Consider the following 6,000-nt stretch of genomic DNA (forward strand, 5'->3'; position numbering starts at 1 on the left):
AAGGAGTAAATCAGGTCATAACAAAGCAGAGTGCTCAGTAGACATCAGCTCTTACAAAATAATGTTCAATTTATCTTTTTACTTTGATACCAGGCACCAGGTAGGCTTTTAATTAATGTTCTTTGAATAGATATGCTGTTATTTAGTTGCTCAGTGGTATCCGACTCTTTGTGACGCCCTGGACAGCAGCATGCCAGGTCCCCTGTCCATCACCAACTCCCAGAGCTCACTCATACTCGTATCCATTGAACCAATGATGGCGTCCAACCATCTCATCCTCTGTCACTTCCTTCTCCTCCTGCCCTCAGTCTTTCCTAGCATCAGGGTCTTCTCCAAGGAGTCAGCTCTTCACATCAGGTGGCCAAAGTATTGGAGTTTCAACTTCAGCATGAGTTCTCCCAGTGACTATTCAGGGTGGATTTCCTTTAGGATTGCCTGGTTTGACTGATGGATACATGAATGCCTCAATCAATGAATTACTAGGAAACTTGTTGGAAATGTAAATTCTCAGGCCCCACCCAGAATTACTGAATCAGAAACTCTGGGACTGGGGCCCAAGAGATACGTTTTAACAAGCTGTGCAGGTTATTCTGATGCATGCTTGGAAAACCATTGGAGTAATTGAGTGAACAGGATTATGAAATGAACAAGATATACAAAATGCCAAAAACATCCTGGTCACAGAAAGTATTCAGTATCGCCCTTGCCATCTGCAACAGTGTGGCCATTCTGGTATTTAAAGTCATTTGTGAAGCCTGTTGCAAATAATTTAACACTAATATTTGTTAGGTGATAAAAACATGTGAATATCTTAGTTAGATATTAGAATAACTATGATTAGATTCAAGCCTATTCCTAGGTGATTTCTCTCTCTCTTGCTCTGTTGCATGGTGATATACTTTCCTACATGAAGAGAAAATAGTGGAGTTACAGGCTTTGTATGGGGGTCTGGTGAATAATCCCAGGTGCTCGAAGAGAATTTGTTATACATGTGAACATCATCTCCATTATATGCTGTGAGATACACAAAACATGATCCTCACTCAGAAGAAAAAAGAAAATCACAGATCTAATAGACTAATTCAACTAACTGAATTATACTGTTCCTTGAAGAATGAATGATACAAGTCTCACTTAAGGTTGTTTTATAAATGAATGAATGAACATACACACATATACTCATTGCCACTTTTTGGTCTGAGGAAAGGAAAAGATTGTTACAATAATCATTCAAAATTTCCAACAATATATTCTCCTATCTTCTACAGTATACTACTTACTACTGTAACTTCATAGCAGCTGCCACAATTGAAGAACAAAGAATGAATGAGTCATTCAAACTTCCCTCCATTTGATCATCTCATTCCCCTGTTTTCTCCACACACTACTGTTCCAGTTTATCATGATGGTCCAGTGCAGATAGGAAGTGGAGGAATGGCAGCAAGAAATTCTGAACCAATTGAGAGAAAATGCTCCCATTTCCAGAACTCCAAAGAGTTTACAAAATTCCATTTTTGGATGCAAATTGAAGAAAATAACTGCTTATAAGGTATGATCTGGGCTTCCCTGGTGGCGCAGATGGTAAAGAATCTGCCTGCAATGCAGGAGGCCTGGGTTGGATCCCTGAGTTGGGAAAATTCCTTGGAGAAGGGAATGGCAACCCACTCTAGTATTTTTGCCTGGAGAATTCCATGAACAGAGGAGCCTGGTGGGCCAAAGTCCCTGTGGTCACAGAGTCAAACACAACTGAGCAACCAACACAAAATATGATCTAGATATTTCTAGAAGATTCCAGCATCCAGTTTTCATTTACATGAACTCAATAAATCCCAATACTCCCAAGTATGACCCTTTGACTGTTAAGTGCAAAAATTGATAATTTCTAGGTATTTTCTCATCCTAGAAGATAATTTCTCTTCACAGGGGAGCAAAAATTTGCTTTCTACAATTTTTGTGTCAAGATTAAGTTAAATTCAAATCATTCCAACCTAAAAAAGTCATATCAAAGCAAGTCAATGACCAAAAGATAATAAAATGAGAGACCATATCCCAGAGAAATGTGGAAAGCATAGCATCTATAGAAAAATTGGGTGATAAAAATAATATGCACATTGGAGATTGACAATCTGTTTCATGTTTACTGATGTTTGGGTTGATGTTTTGGGGATCCTGCAGACTTTGTAGAAAGTTTATACAGAAATTAGGTTTCAATATACCACTAATGTAAGGGACTAAGTATTTCAAATTATAGAATCAAGTTCACTGCAAATAATTGCTCTTTTTTAGACTCTCGCTGAATTCAATTCCATGGCGTGATCACTCATGTTTGACTCTTTGCGATCCCATTGACAATAGCCCACCAGGTTTCTCTGTCCATGGGATTTTCCAGGCAAGAATACTGGAGTGGGTTGCAATCTCCTATGCCAGGGGATCTTTTTAACCCATGGATCGAACCCACATCCCTTACTTCTTCTGTATTGGCAGGCAGGTTCTTAACCACTAGTGCCACCTGGGAAGCCTTTGATTCCATAGGGATTTTAGTAAATCCGCAGCATTTAGGTTGCTGAGATGGAGCCTGCTGTGCATATGATGAATAATTGTTGAATAAATTACTGCTTGCCCAGTTGACTTACTTAAGGGGTTCTGTTTTTAGACAGACCTAAAATTAAATATTGACTTGTTCATTTTCTAAATGTATTATTAGTCAGTGTTATTAAGTTTCAAGCTATGAAAATCTGTTTGGATGATTCATTTTTTAAAGGATATCAGGCATCGGAGAGGACTGCCAGGAAGGCCGGCACATCAGGCTGGGAGAACCAGCAGAAATAAGGGCAGCAGAAACCAAAGCCGAGGAGCGCTCTGTGGCTGGGACCCCAGCACCTTACAACCGGGCACAGGCCCGGCTGGGCAGTCAAGGCCGCCGCTGCGGGGCTCTGGTTTCTGATTGTCTTTTCCTCTCTCCCACCACTTTCAGAGTCTTTAATGAGAGGTTCTGCTGCTTAGGTTGGGTCAGTGTTCTTACCTTGACCTTCAGAGTCCACAAGCTTGTCTCCACACTAAGCGGCAGGACACCTTCCGCAGAGATCACTGATTATACATATGGATTATGTATATAATGGCCATATCCCCCAGAGAGAAAACTGGTGCTGGGCAGTCAAAGAACAACTCATAACCAAACCCAGAAAATGTCTCTTACAACCTGTGAACCCTCCTAAACGATCTCCTGCATTATAAAATCAGGGAGCAGGGTAATATCTATTTCAGAGGGAGGTTGAGAGGATTAAAATGGCTTATGGAAGCTTAGTATTCAGTCCAATTCTGAAATAGGTTTCAGAACTGCTTTTTGCCATGATTTGCAAAAATTCCCCCAGAAATGCTGTGATTAATTAATAAAAAAATGAACATATGGTATTTTCTAACTTCTAAGATACCATTGGTTACTGAATTGACCACTGATTAAAACAACAGGTGTGGGAAGAAGCAAAGCATCGCATCACTAAATGTACATATTGACGCGCTATATGCTGTTTAAGTGTGTTTTGTCTGACACGCACTACACCACTAGAATGTAGTATGTACATGCACTACTTACTAGAATGTAAACACCATAAGGATAAGGACTCTATATTTTCTCTGCAACAACATCTCTAGTACATAAAACAGTGTCTGGCACAAAATAGGTATTCAATAGTTGAATAAATGATTTCATGAATGAATGAATGATTGAATGATTAAAGCTAAGAATAAGAAAAATGATTGTCCTCAGAGGAATAAATTTTACTTAACCCATATGGTGAATCAAACAAACGTGTGTAACATTACCCTAAGGTATTATTAAACCCTTGTTAGACACCACACTTTGAGCCAAGCACCCTATGTACACTTCCCCCCAAAGTGTAAAACATTCCATTTTTCCAATGAAGACACTTTAGGCTTAGGGAGGTAAATACTTAGTTGAAGTATCTATAGATACTAACTGATGGCTCCATGATTTTAATCCATTTTGCCAGAGCTCAATATCTGTCTTCTTGACACTTACAGGAAGCACACACACATGTGTGCGCAGGCCACGCGGTGTCCTCGGGAACACTGGGTTCTAGTTGGCTAGGGGAGGACCACCTGGCTGGCTCCAGCTGGCTCCCAGGTCTGGTTTCTACATTCCTGGTTTCTGCATCTCAATCTCTAGCGAATTCAGCTTTGATAAATGATTGGATTTCTGGACTTCTGAGGGGTTCAGGCACAGTCTGGGAGAATGCCTTGCAAGGGAGACAGGCTCCTAGCAAATCAGCCACCAGCATTACATAGTCTTTCTTTTATACTTCTCAAATAAACATACTCCACTCTGAATGTCTGACTTGTGAAAATGGTGCAAACTGATATAATCCTAAAATCACTATGTATCAAGAACCATATAAGGGTTCATACTTTTTTGAACATTTTGTGTAATCCTCAGAATTCTCATTGAGAATATAATTTAAAAGAATAAAAGCCAAAGTGTTTATTTTATTCTTAGTGATAATAGCAAAAACTTGGAAACAACCTAAATGTCTAAAAATAGGGAAGTGGTTATGTAAGTGATGGTAACTCAAGATTGTATAATTTAGCCATTAGAAAGGAAACAGCAATGCATAAAATATTAAAGAAAAATTTCAACCAAAAGAGGAAATCACAAAATTGGGCAAATTTGTTTCTGTCTGCTAAAAAATGTTTGTACATAAAGGCAAAAGAGAATACCTGGAGAAATGACAGCAGTAGGGTTAAGGCGGAAGGTCTTATACATAAATGTGTTTGTAAATCTTCCTCTAATTCAACCATACATTTAAAAAAAATAGTGAAAATTTCGGATAAACAGAGTAAGCTAATGGACATCAGTGAGGAGAGAGAAGGGGGAGGGGCCGTTTGGGGGCGGGGACTAAGGGGTGCAAGCCATTAGGTATAAAATAAGCTACAAGGGGGGCTTCCCTGGTGGTTCAGTGGTTAAAGAAAAAGGCCTGTTATACAGAGTGAAGTAAGTCAGAAAGAAAAACACCAATAGAGTATATTAATGCATATATATGGAATTTAGAAAGATGGTAACGATGACCCTACATGCAAGACAGCAGGAGACACAGGTGTACAGAACAGACTTTTGGACTCTGTGGGAGAAGGCGAGGGTGGGGTGATTTGAGAGAATAGAGTTGAAACATGTATATTACCATATGTGAAATAGATCACCAGTCCAGGTTTGATGCATGAAGCCAGGCACCCAAAGCTGGTGCACTGGGATGACCCTGAGGGCTGGGATGGGGAGGGAGGTGGGAGGGGGGGTCAGGATGGGGGACACAGGTGCACCCTTGACTGATTCATGTCGATGTATGGCAAAACCCAGCACAGTATTGTAATCAGCCTCCAATTAGAATAAATAAATTAGAGAAAAGAAAAGAAAAACGGCCTTGCAATGCAAGGAACACTGTTTGGTCCCTGGTCTGGGAAGATCCCACATGACCCAGAGCAACTAAGGCTGAATGCCACAACTACCGAATACCTAGAACACCGGCACACCTAGAGCCCGTGCTCCGCAGCAATAAGGCTGCACACTGCAACTAGAGAAAGCCTGTGTGCAGCAAAAGACCCACAGCAGCCAAAAGGTAAAAACAGTAAATCTACAAAGAAAAAAATAAGCAGTAAGCAAACAGTGTCCATCGCAGGGAATGTAGCCAACGTATTATAATAACTAAAAATTTACAAGTTGTGAATCACTGTATGGTATGTCTATACTTATAATGTACATCAACTCTGCTTGAAACAAGTATGGGATTTTGTATACCACAAAAAAGAACCAGTGAACCATCTAAGACTATATCCATGTACTCCTTCCGTTTGTATTTGAGAAAACCCATATGATGAACTCAATGGCATATTTTACTTATACATTTATTTGCCCGTTCTTCATTTGTTTCTCCAGTCGAAAGCTCTTGCATTTAATCTATGTGCTGGTACTAGGCTTAGGGCTGAGGTACA

Source organism: Muntiacus reevesi, chromosome 9, assembly GCF_963930625.1.
Source record: "Muntiacus reevesi chromosome 9, mMunRee1.1, whole genome shotgun sequence".
Taxonomy (NCBI): domain Eukaryota; kingdom Metazoa; phylum Chordata; class Mammalia; order Artiodactyla; family Cervidae; genus Muntiacus; species Muntiacus reevesi.